Below are 12,684 nucleotides of genomic sequence, written 5' to 3'. Positions count from 1 at the left end.
TGGTGTAATTCTGTGTTATTCGGGGGTCAGACTAGCTGAGCTAATGGCCCCTTCTGCCCTTAAACGCCATGAAAACATTTCCCTGGTTTCTCCTTGCGCCTGACAGACACCACGGTGAGGGGCCCAATAGAAGATCCTGGTCACGGCGCTCTGGCTCTTACTTTACTTGGGGACATCAGCGCTTTCCTAGCAAAGCTGCTGCTAAAGCGCTGGATTTGGGGAACTGTTCGGCTCCGGTTCAGAGATCTGCCTGCGGGGTGTGAACCTGCCACGAGGAGCGGGAAATGCAACCAGCAACGGGAGGCGTTGGCTGAGCTCCAGGCTGCCCCCGTGTGGCCAAAGCTTAGAACTGAGCAGCGGAGTTTAAAGCTGGCGCTGGGAAGGACCTAAACACACAGGGCACGAAGGCTCCTGCGTGTAACGCTTGTTGGGTGGGCAGCTGGGCGTAGCTGATTGCCAGGGTTCAGGGCTGCAAACCGGGGTGCTGAGCAGGTGTCTGTGCTCAGGTTGGCCTCGCTATGATGGTGTCTGGAAACTTTGGGGTCACCAGTCTCCCTAAAGAGAGAGGAGCCAGGTCAGCCCACGAAAGGAGGCCGGCAAAACTCTGGTACCAATTGGCCGTGGGACTGCCCCTGTGAAGAGCCACTGCAGCCCCGCCAGGGAGAGCCGGTCTCTCTTTATGCAGCCCCCCCGCCACCATTCCTCAGGATGAGGGTTGTGCTCAAAGATCTGTGCCCCGTGTTTTCACCTCCATGTGAAGCGCACAGTGCAAATAACCCTCAGCGCATCAGCTCAGTTCCAGGCTCCACTTCCACCGGCTCATGCAAGATGGTGCAGAGGAGCCCCTGGGTGGCTGTGGGCCTGGGGAGGATGGCTTTTGATTTTTCGGCTTGACTGCTACAGGCAGCAAGGCCAAAAGTCAGATGGCCGACTCTCCCGTCCACCACGCTCATCAGGAGCCCTTAGTCGACAGGCTCGGAGAATGCAGGCAGCGTCCCCCACTACCTCTCGCATGCAAAGCGAGCGCTCTGCCGCTTGAGCTAATTCCCTGCAGCTGGCCTGACTCTCAGGCACCGGGCAAAAAAAGGCAAGGGCTCTGTGGCCTTAAGCAGAACACAGCCTGAAATGGGGGCGGGGCGCTACCCAGAGCTGGGGAAGGGGGTCCGAGTCCCAGCCACGCTCCTCGGCACAAACACCAACGCTCCCTCCCTGGAGTGTGTCTGGGCTGAGAGTTAGCCCCTGAAACAAGCACCAAACTTCAGAAGACAACGCAGGGATAGATCACTTGACGATTGCCTGCTCTGGCCATTGCCTCTGAAGCGCCTGGCATCGGTTACTGTCAGAAGACGGGATAGTGGCCTAGATGGACCATCGGTCTCACCCAGGAGGGCCGTTCCTATCTTCACCACTTTCCTCTAACCCAAGAAAAGCCCGGAGCAGGCCCAGCTCAGCAACTCTAGCAGACTCCCTGGCCCCTGGCCCAGCATACAGCAAAGCGACCCTGCCTCCACCAGGATAGACAGCCACCGACTCCCTCTTCCAGACCAACGCAGCCCTTCCCCGCTTTGGCTGTCTCCAAGCTGTCTGCGTGCTCTGCTCTGCTCCACGGCTGCCATGCTGCCTGAGATCAGGAGGCTGTGAGGTCTCACGGTCTCAGCTGAGCGGGTATCGCGTGCCACCCCGCTCATCTCCTCATTCCCTTCATGGACCCCTGGGATGTGAGTAATTCTGTATTTGAGTGGCTCTCCCTCCCGGCCAATGAGCTTGGCGTAGACTAGCAGGGAGGGAGGAGGAAAGGGATTGTGCTCCAGTGAGAGCTCAGAAAAAAAGGTGCAGGTCACCCACTAGAGCGCAGCCCAGCAGAGCAAAGCAGAGCAGAGCAGGCTGGAGAATGTGTGTCTGGGTCTGACTACTTCTCCCCTGCTCTTCCATTTGAGCTAACTTCCCCCAGCTGTCTCCAGCCTCCCAGTCAGCGCAAGGGGGAGAAGGGACGGGGAGGAAGAGCTTTGTGCTCCGCAAGGGCTGGCTTTCTGGGAGGCCAAGCGGGGAGAGGGATGGAGGCCACTGGAGGAGCTGAGCCGGCTGACTGTCCATGGCTTCTAAAAGAAGGGCAAGAGAAGGTCCTGGGGCTGTCTTGCCGCTGGAGAATGCGGGCATTGATCTTGCTGCCTCTTGCATGCAAAGCGAGCGCTCTACCACTTGAGCGAATTCCCCTACCTTGGTAAGAGGCGTCTCGATCCATCCATTCGATAATGGAGGCCACATCATTCCCCGCGCCAGCCAGTGACTCCTTGCAAAAGGGTCAGGCAAGGGAGGGCTTGCTGTTGGCCGGCTAGCTCAGTTGGTTAGAGCGTGGTGCTAATAATGCCAAGGTCATGGGTTCAAGCCCCATGTTGGCCACTCTGGGAGGGAGAGGGTGGCTTCTGCTCTTTTGGCTGACTGCTAGGGGTGGCAGAGGCCAAAACCAGGTGGGCCTGGAGCGGGCAAGAGCCCTGCTGGGCGCAGGCGCCGTGCGGGACCAAGCTCCTGACACCTCCTTGGGCTCCCCTCCCTGGGCTCCTCGCTCCACCTGCTGCCTGAAAGGAACTTGGAGACGGGTGAGCCCGGCCGGCTGCCTTCCAGGCTCATAGGAGGCCAGGCTTGAGCTGCCCGCTCAATGGGAGGGACATTACACAGAAAAGGGGAATGGAAAGCTGCCAAAATTGAGATGCTGTGGAAAGCTACAGCCCCATCGCTACTCCTACTCTGCACACTTCTTGCAACAGCTGATGAACGGCCAGGTGCTTTTCGCATCCAAGCCCACACCAGGGGAAGACCTTGAGAAGTTTCCCGTGGCTTGCCTGGTTCAGCTGGTCAGAGTGCGGCACTCGTGGAGGCCAGATGGTGCAGAGGAGCCCCTGGGTGGCTGTGGGCCTGGGGAGGATGGCTTTTGATTTTTCGGCCTGACCGCTACGGGCAGCAAGGCCAAAAGTCAGATGGCCGAATTTCCCGTCCACCACGCTCATCAGGAGCCCTTAGTCGACAGGCTGGGAGAATGCGGGCATCGCCCCGTCATATGTTTATTCCCCACTTCGAACTTTAGCATCCACAAGATGGGGACCTGCATGGGCCCCTCTCAACTTAAATCCTAGTTTAGATCTGGTAAAGCTGCCACCCTCTAGAAGTTCCAGTGTCTAGCACACGCCCTGTTCCCCCACCCTTCCCTGGGGAACACAGATCCAAACTCCTTGACTCGTAACCCTAAGGGAAATAAACCATTCCCCCACCTTCTTCCCCCTCTCCTAGTTGTTGGGAAAGATACCTTGATTCAAACTCCTTGAATCAAACAAAGAGGGATTCACTTTTCCCCCTCCACTTCCTCTGAAAATCCAAACAAGGGAAGAAATCAATCAGGTTCTAAACAGAAAAGGATTTTATTAAAAGAAAGAAAGAAAGTACACTATCTCTGTAACACCAGGATGGAAAAACCACGAGGCGTGCTTCAGGATAGCCCCTCCCCACCAAAAAGCAATGCCATGACCCGGATTCGAACCGAGGTTGCTGCGGCCACGGCGCAGAGTACTAACCACTATACGATCACGGCCAGGCGCTGGGGGTACAGGAAGCAGCACACTGGAAAATGCTCAGCTCTGTGCTCTCGGGGCGGCCACCTACCTCGCCGGCGGCCACAGGTCTTTCTCAAGTCTCCCCATTACAGTCCCAGGTCAAATGCTGAGCAAAGGAAAAAAGACAGGAAGCCAATCCCATGCCTGTCCCTTTTTCTGTCTTCCTCCACCCCTGGACCAAGTCCCTCCCCGTTTGTCTGGGCCATTGTCCTCATGCCCCTGGCCAGCCTATTTCCCTTTGCCGCTCTGAAACGTGCCCCCACGTACAGGCCCCGAAGCTGGGCCCGGAAGGCCAGGGAGAGGCTTTGGCTAGGGCCAGCGTGTCATTGCGAGGTAATTGTCTCTCTGGAGGTGAAAGTCATCAGTGCGGGGTGTGAAGGGAAGTGGCCGTAGAAGGAGAATGGAAGGCATGGGGTGGGCAAGCCAGGGATTTTTTTGTTCCCCCCTTGAACAGAGGTCACCCTCCCCGCCAGCGAATCAAACCCCGGTCTCCCGCGTGACAGGCGGGGATACTCACCACTATACTAACGAGGAAAGGGGCACGGTGAGTGGACCCAGCTCCCACAGACCAGCCTTCGACAGCGTACACCTACACCGTCGCATGGGCCCCAGCAGGCAACAGCACCCCTGGCCCTCTTCTGCTTCCCAAAGGCTTTGGCCGCAGCAACAGCCCTGGGAAAAGCCCTGGCCCTCCTCACCTGCCCTTGCCCAGCACCACGCCTTTTCGGGCCTACACAGCTCCTCACACAACACCCGCCTGGGACCTTGCCCTCACCTACCAGCTCAGCAGCACCTTTTTTCCTCTCAAAACCTCCTCTTGACACCCTCCCCCTTCCACACTTCACACTCACCTCATCACAAACTCACCCACGGCCCCTTTGGCTTCTCAAGCGCCTCTGGCAGGACGCAGCTTCCCAGGCACGCAGATCCTTCCCTTCAACGCGCACTGGATGGACATTCGAAACACAGCCCTTTCCAGGAGGGAATGCGCTGCTTTTGGACCCTGGCGCCCAGCAAGAAGTCCTGGGACTCTTTTTCTGACGGATGGACCCCACTGACTTGCCTTTACCAAGCAGAAACTAAGGACCGGCTGGTGGCTCTCTTTGCAAACGGACGCCATCATACAGAGCCACGAGGCGTGCTGCAGGATAGCCCCTCCCCACCAAAAATTAATGCCGTGACCCGGATTCGAACCGAGGTTGCTGCGGCCACGGCGCAGAGTACTAACCACTATACGATCACGGCCAGGGGCTGGGTGAGCAGGCAGCAGCCCAGCAGAAAATGCTCAGCTCTGCGCTCTCGGGGCGGCCACCTACCTCGCCGGCGGCCACAGGTCTTTTTCAAGTCTCCCCATTACAGTCACAGGTCAAATGCTGAGCAAAGGAAAAAAGACAGGAAGCCAATCCCATGCCTGTCCCTTTTTCTGTCTTCCTCCACCCCTGGACCAAGTCCCTCCCCGTTTGTCTGGGCCATTGTCCTCATGGCCCTGGTCAGCCTATTTCCCTTTGCCGCTCTGAAACGTGCCCCCACGTGCAGGCCCCGGGGGAGGCTTTGGCTAGGGCCAGCGTGTCCTTGCGAGGTAATTGTCTCTCTGGAGGTGAAAGTCATCAGTGCGGGGTGCGAAGGGAAGTGGCCGTAGAAGGAGAACGCAAGGCATGTGGTGGGCAGGCCAGGGATTTCTTTGTCCCCGCTTCAAAAGGGGTCACCCTCCCCATCGGGGAATCGAACCCCGGTCTCCCGCGTGACAGGCGGGGATACTCACCACTATACTAATGAGGAAAGGGGCACGGTGAGTGGACCCAGCTCCCACAGACCAGCCTTCGACAGCGTACACCTACACCGTCACATGGGCCCCAGCAGGCAACAACACCCCTGGCCCTGTTCTGCTTCCCAAAGGCTTTGGCCGCAGCAACAGCCCTGGGAAAAGCCCTGGCCCTCCTCACCTGCCCTTGCCCAGCACGACGCCTTTCCGGGCCTACACAGCTCCTCACACAACACCCGCCTGGGACCTTGCCCTCACCTACCAGCTCAGCAGCACCTTTTTTCCTCTCAAAACCTCCTCTTGCCACCCTCCCCCTTCCACACTTCACACTCACCTCATCACAAACTCACCCACGGCCCCTTTGGCTTCCCAAGCGCCTCTGGAGGGACGCAGCTTCCCAGGCACGCAGATCCGGCTGATGGCTCCCAAGTGTGCAAGTCCATCCCCGCAGAGCAGCCTCATAGTGTGACCTTGAAGAAACTGTGGAAAACGGGACAGGGGTGGGGGGGTAATAGGCTCCTATATAAGAAAAAGTCCTCCCGGACCTGCCTGTCCCTTTAAACATGGGACATCTGGTCACCCTGGAGCAGCCCCACACTCCTGCTCCCCGGTTGGTGCGTTTGTAACCCGGGGGCTGAAGCCGACGCGAGAAAGGGAATTGAGCGAGCTCGGAGCTCTCCGGCGCCACCTGTTGGGAGCAGAGGGAAATGACTGAGCGGCATCCTGGCTAATTTAAATATCACCTGGTTCTCTGCTGGGTGGCTCCACGGCAGAGCTCGGGTGTGGCCTGAGTGTGGCAGCACCTTACTTGCATATTAAAAGCGGCAGTTTGGGGCCATTGGGGTAAAATATGAGTAAGTTTTGGGGTTGGGCCCCACATGTTTAGTGCAGGCTGTGGGGAGCCGGGCTGAGCAGAGCCTGCCCCGACGGGGTGTGTGGTCACCCTGAGCTGGGAGCGTGTGGCCAGACATGGGGAAGGGGCTGCGGGAGAAGCTTGGTTGTAGGAAGCAGAAAGTGTCTCCTTTCTTTTTTGGTGTTTGGGTGAGGTTCTTGTTACCTAAGGAAGAGCAGCAGTGGGGGAGGGGAATTGAGACTCTGCTTTGGGGGTTGCTGTGGGGTGTGACACGAGCCACCGGGTGCTGGCTGCTGCTGTGGGGCATAGGACAGGTGGGGGGTGGGGGGGCTGTTTGGGTGCTTGAGATGAGGGGCGGTTCCTGGTTGGCTGGTGCTAGCCTGCCTAGGGGTTTTTGACAGCTGATCTCCCATTGGCCCTTGCGTGGGGCGGGTCTCTGAAAGCTGGTCTCCCATTGGGCCCTCCCCAACTGACGTTTCTGACAGGCTCAGCTCCCATTGGTGATGTTGTCTGACAGCGATGCGGGGCGGAGCTGCCAGGGCCTTGTGTGCTCAGAGCTCAGCGCCGCCCGCGAGAAGCGGCGCGAGGCCGCGCAGGGCGGGTCCCGCTGCCGGGCGGAGGAACCGAGACCGCAGCAGCGGCGCCGCCTCCCGCCTGGCGAGAAGCCGCAGCACCGGGGGGGTCACAGGGCGCGAGGCGCTTCCGGGCGCGGCTGTTTTCTGCCGGTCGCGGGGTGACGGGTCCTGCCCGGGGCGGCCGGGGGCCGCGGGGTCCCGATGGCAGCTGGGGGCTCTGGCGTCCGCCCGCGGCGGCTGGGAGCTGCGGGGCCACCTGCTCTGCCTGCGGTGTCTGAGCGCTGGGGGCCCCTCTCCTGCCTGTGGGGGCTGGGAGCTCCAGGGGCTTCGGCGCTGCAGGGTCTATTAGCAATGACGTGGGGCTGCGGGGTCCTCCCGCCATCAAGGCCTGTTGGGAAATCCTGGGTCCATCCGCAGCGGCTGGGAGCTCTGGGGTTCACTTGTAGGAGCTGCAGGGTCCATAGGCAGTGGGGTGGGGCTGTGGGGGCTCCCCGGCCACCCATGGCTGCTGGGAGCTCCAGGGTCTGCCTGTGGGAGCTGTGGGGAGATGAGGGGTTTGGGGTGGAGGAGGAGGCTGCAGTGTGGGGCTGAGGGATTCGCAGTGCAGGAGGGGGCTGTGAGTTGAGACAGGGGGTTGGGGTCCAGGATGTGGTGATGGCTCTGGGGTGAGGACAGGGATGAGGGGTTCCAGGTGTGGGAGGAAGCTCTGGGCTGGGGCAGGAGGTTGAAGTGCAGAGGGGTGAGGGCTCTGGGGTGCAAGAGGGGGCTCTGGGTTTCGGGGGGTTCAGGGCTGGGGCAAGGGGTTGGGGTGCAGACTTACCTCAGGTGGCTCCTGGTCAGCGGCGCAGCAGGGGGGACCTACTGGCCACTTCCAGGGCACAGTGCGGTGCCCTAGGACACGTAGGGACCAGCCTGCCTGAGCCCCGCAGCATGGCTGACCGGACTTTATAACCCAGTCACCCCACTAGGAGCTCCAGGGTCCCCCTGTCCCATGTGGTGGCTGGGAGCTCTGGGATCCACTCACAGCAGCTGGGAGCTGTGGGGTCCATCCGTGGTGGCATGGGCCTGTGGGAGCCCCTTCCGACACTGGTGGCTGATAGCTGTGAGGCCCCCACCGGCCGACAGCTCCAGTCTTGCTGCCCCAGGGCTGAGGTGGAAAATGTCACTGAGATCTCTGAAAGTCACAGTTTCTGTGACGCCATTTATATAATCTTAGCCTTAATAGTTGTTGACTGTCTCTCTCAATCTAGAGGTCTGTTCTAGGGCACATGGGACAGGGAAGACAGACGCTCACCCCCCAGCACAGGTTTGGGCAGAAATGGCTCTTGGGCTATTTGCTGTGCATGCAGAGGACTTGTCCAGGCCAGTGGAGCAGCTCAGCCAGATGAGGAGCTGGAAGAAGGAGACCGGAGCAGCCTGGACATCCCACTTTTTCTCCACAGCCACTGCCTATCAGCAGGATTCCTCCTTCTCCTCAGTGAGACCAAATCTAAGCACCTAGACAGCTGGTCTGTCCACTGCACCCCAATCCCTCATGCCTGAGCCTCCCTGCCAAAGTCCTGTACCTGGCTCCAGAGAATTGTCTCACATCTCGCTGGGAACTCGACTTCTTGTGCCCAGAGAGTCTCGGCCCCATTCAGTAGAGGACCTGAGAAACACAGTGTCTGCCTTTTCCAAATAAGTACTTGGAAAGGTTTTGTTCCTGTGACCACATGGCCTAATGGATAAGTTGTCTGACTTTGGATCAGGCGATTGAGGATTCAAGTCTCTTCATGGCTGTGTTGGTGTAGTTTTACCTTTGTGCTGAAAGTCCTGCTCCCTTCAGGGCTGGAACCTCTTCTTGGCCGCTCAGGCCAATGCTCTGGCTTCAGCTAGAGCCCCGGGAAGGAGTTGGGGGTTGGGTGTCACAAAGGCTGGGGCATGAGCCCCAGGTGCTTCCAGTCTCACCTTTGCCATTCCTGACTTGCCAAAGAAAATGGGCAGCTGCCCGGGCTAGAGTGTGGAGCAGTTTCCCTCTTCCAAGTGTGCACCTGTCCCTGTGCTGGAGGGTACTTGCTAAATAGCACCTTGGGAGCCTGGGTGTTTCTCTGCTTCTCGCCAGCTGGGGAAAAGCCTCTTGGGGTAAAATCTCCTGCCCCACTGCCAAAGTGAGCACCGTGAGTGGGAACGGTCAGAGGCCCCACCAGGGGGGCTGGCCCTGCTTTCCTACCATCTTCTGATGTTGGCCACAAAGCAGCAGCAGCTGGCTGTGGGTGGTTTTCAGTGGGTGTTCGGCATGCCAGGGAGCAGGGAGCAGCCTGGCTGGGTGTCTCTGTGGCTGTCTGCTGGCCACGCATAGGCATGGTTCTCCCCTCCTCTTGCCCTGCCCTTGGTTGCTCTGTGGCTTTTAAGCCGTCCCTTGGAGCTGTCAGCACCAGCCGCCTCTGTCCTAGGTGCCCAGAGGAGGAGAGGTGCTGGGCTCCAGCCTGGGACTCTTCCTCCCTCCTGCCTTTTCCTGACTATGAAACCTGACCCTGACACCCCTTTCTTCAAGCGCCATGTGGGCAAGAGAAAAAGTGTGGTAGAAAGCACAAGGGCCAAACGTGTGGGCATCAAAAATCCCAAACACCCAGTCAAACCATAGCCAATTCTAGACCCCATTCCAACCAAAGACCTGGCTCCAGTGGGTATGAGTCACTCAGCACAAGGTAAACAACTCATTCTTATACAGCTGGAGACAGGAAAGCACTTGGATCTCCAGGGATTTACCACAACGTCTCACTCAGATTTGAACTCAGATTTCAGCATGCCAACCATTACGCCATGGGCCCAGCCTGTGCTAGTTTCTCTGAACATTGGTGACCCTATCATAGAATACCAGGGTTGAAAGAAACCTCAGGAGGTATCTAGTCCAACCCCCTACTCAAAGCAGGGCCAATCCACAGACAAATTGATATCCTAGATCCCTACATGGCCCTCTCAAGGACTGAGCTCACACACCTGGGTTTAGCAGGCCAATACTCAAACCACTGAGCTCTCCCTCCCTCACAGGCCCAGCTTGTGTAAGGGACTGTTGGCCCTTTACTAAAACTGAGTGGGGTTTTTTGGTTGGCTAGTTCCCAGTCCCAATAGAAGGGGGAAGGGCCAATGGGAAATCAGGACCTGGAGACTGACAGGCCCCTGGGGCGATGGTCACCAACTGGTAGGGAACAAGTGAGAATTTGTTAATGAGTAAAATTCCTGGTGAAAATTGGCAAAGCTGTGGAGAGTTTGAAATGTTCCAGTGAATTTACACATGAAGATACAAACAGAGAGACAAACAGAGAGAAAGAGAACATCACAGACTGCACAGGCCCACACAGACATAAACAAAAACCAAACCCACCCAGCACACAGAGCCATAGACACACAAGGGAAAGCCACACAAAACATAGAACAAATCCACACCAAAAAATACAGCAAAAGCCCACAACAGGAAAGCACAAAAACCACATACCAGAATACATAGCAAAAAACAATCTGCATGCAAAAGTCATACACCCACACACAAAACTATATGGCATCCACAAAAATCACACAGGACCCACATGCACATCAACATGACAGACAACAAAAAACCCCCAACATACAGAAAGCCAGGCAGGGTTTGAGTCTCACAGCGAAGAGGGTGAGCCCACAGGTGGTTTGGGGAGCAAAGACTGAGGGGGAGTCGGGGGCAGTGCTCTGGGCTCTGTTCGACCCCTCCTGACACAGGCGGCTGGTGGAGAGCAGAGCCTGGGAGATCTGTGGAATCTGCCCTGCTCTCTGTAAAGCAAGGGGACCTCGGTGTCTTCTGAGCTGCAACTGTATTTTCTGCAGGGCAAAATGATTGGCAGAAGCCATTTGCTTAAAGGAAACTAGTGCTCCAGATGAGGTTTGAACTCACAACCTCAGCATGACTCTACTCAGCCCAGCTATTAGAAGTTCTGTGCACTAACCCATTGCATGGCTGGTGCCCAACGGAGAGTTTTGTCTCTTTGATTCATGGATGGATTAGGGGTTGAGGGGGTTGCATTAGCTAAAACAAATCCATATGAATTGCAGCAGCAGAGGCGGGGAGCCTCCTTCCATGTGATAGAGCTGGTTCCCCCTTCCGTTGCTCAGGGGAAGGTTGGTGCTTTGAACCCACCCGGTGCTGGAACGTCCCATGGGTGAGATTAACAAGACTTTTGAGAGGGGAGGGGAGGGGAAGTCTTTTCTATCCCTGCCTAGCTCCATTGGTTTCCTTTGGCCCTTTCGGCTCTCTGCTCCCCTGTTGGGGAGATGCAGAGACAAGCCCCCATCTGGGTGAGTCGCCGAGAGGCTGTGTCCCATGGCATGAGGGGGGGAGGAAGAGGGGGAGGGGTGGGGTGGGATGGGGCTCAAGGGGAGAAGGTTCTGTGTGACAATGTGAGGGGGAGGGGGAGGGTGTGTTCCTTAGGATAGAAATAATGGAAAACACAGGGGCAGTGACAGTGAAGCCCCGTGTCTGAGTGTTATGACCCTGTGTGGTGCTGCCGTTCACCTTCCCCTCCTATGGGCTCAGCTTTCATTGAATCCAGCATTTTTTCACCTGTCCTCACCACAGAGGTGTCCCACATGCCTCAGCTACCGAGTGTCCCTCTTAGAGATGCCGAGGACTGGAACTGATTTCAGCTGCTGGACAGCTCTGCTAGGTCTTTATTCATTTGCACAGGAAAATGCTGAGTGTTTAAATTCATTTCAAGCCTCCTGCCCCCATTCAGCAAACTCCTGAACATACTGGAGATGGGTCTGGAAATCGATTTTCATTTGAAAAAGCTTTTTAAGGGAATCACTTGGATTGGAATTAGGAACCCATCACCCTGCAAGGAAACATTCACCCACTGATCTATACTCTCAACAGAGACTGTCCTGTATAGCCCAGAGCAGGAACAGTTTTTAACCTGGGGGTTAGTAAACTTTATCTCTGTACAAACACCACAGCTTACAAACTCCCCACCCCCGCTCTGTGTCACCAGAGCACAACAACAACTCTCCTTGGGGCACACACAGCTCCCCAGCTCCCTGCCCGTCAGTCTCTCCAGCATTGCTCCAATCCCTTAAAGCAGGGTCTCAACCTCAATTTACCTTAGGGCCGGTGCCAGTCCTCCAGTCCTCCCAGTGGGCCAATAATGTCACTCATACTGCCCAGAACCCGCCCCCCAAAACTCCACCCTCCACCTGCCTAAGGCTCTGGGAGGGAGTTTGGGTAGGGGGAGGAGGTCTAGGGTGCAGGCCCTGGGTTGGGGCTGGGGATTGGCGTTCAGGAGGGGTGCAGGGTCTGGGAGGGAGTTTGGGGGCTGGGGGTGGGGAGGGAGGGGGTGCAGGCTCTGGGAGGGAGTTTGGGGGTGGGAGTGAGTATATGAGGAGGAGGTGGGGGTGCAGGCTCAGGAAGGGGGTCAGGGGTGTGGCGCTTACCTGGGGCTCCAAGGTGGGGCAGGCTGGGGGGCCTCCGTGTGCTGCTGCCCCCAGGCATCACCCCCACAGCATCCCATTGGCCACAGGGGTGATCAGGCAGGGGCAGCGCGCGGAGGCACAGCCCCACCCTGCCCTGCCATGGAGAGGGGCCGGCAGCCACTGGAGCGAGCAGGCAGATGCTGCTCAGCTCCGCTGCACTGATATGGCCCCTGAGGGGGAGCGCCTGGGAGCGGCAGGTGGGGCCAAGGGAGTGACCTGGTCCCAAAACTGCTGGATCCCCATGGGCGAGACCTGGGGACCAGGACTGCCAGCCAGACAAACACCTTTAAGAGGAGGCGTCCCTCTCCCTGTCAAAAGATCTTCCTCCTTCAGTTCAGTGACAGCCTGAATTGTTCCTTATCCCGGCAGAGCCGGAGGACTGAAAGCAGCAACATCAAACCCCTGTGTAGCTCG

The 12,684-nt window shown here is 57.7% G+C and overlaps 2 non-coding genes across 2 annotated transcripts; one reads left to right on the top strand and one right to left on the bottom strand.

Moving 5' to 3' along the window:
* The first annotated feature begins 2,326 nt into the window (after window positions 1-2,326).
* TRNAI-AAU lies at window positions 2,327-2,400 on the top strand. The gene has a single exon. It is a non-coding gene; the product is annotated as a tRNA-Ile (tRNA).
* A 2,912-nt stretch (window positions 2,401-5,312) lies between these two features.
* Window positions 5,313-5,384, bottom strand: TRNAD-GUC. The gene has a single exon. It is a non-coding gene; the product is annotated as a tRNA-Asp (tRNA).
* Between the last annotated feature and the right edge of the window lie 7,300 nt (window positions 5,385-12,684).

This window comes from Mauremys mutica, unplaced genomic scaffold (assembly GCF_020497125.1).
Source record: "Mauremys mutica isolate MM-2020 ecotype Southern unplaced genomic scaffold, ASM2049712v1 Super-Scaffold_100095, whole genome shotgun sequence".
NCBI lineage: Eukaryota > Metazoa > Chordata > Testudines > Geoemydidae > Mauremys > Mauremys mutica.
This window is presented reverse-complemented; position numbering and strand designations above follow the sequence as displayed.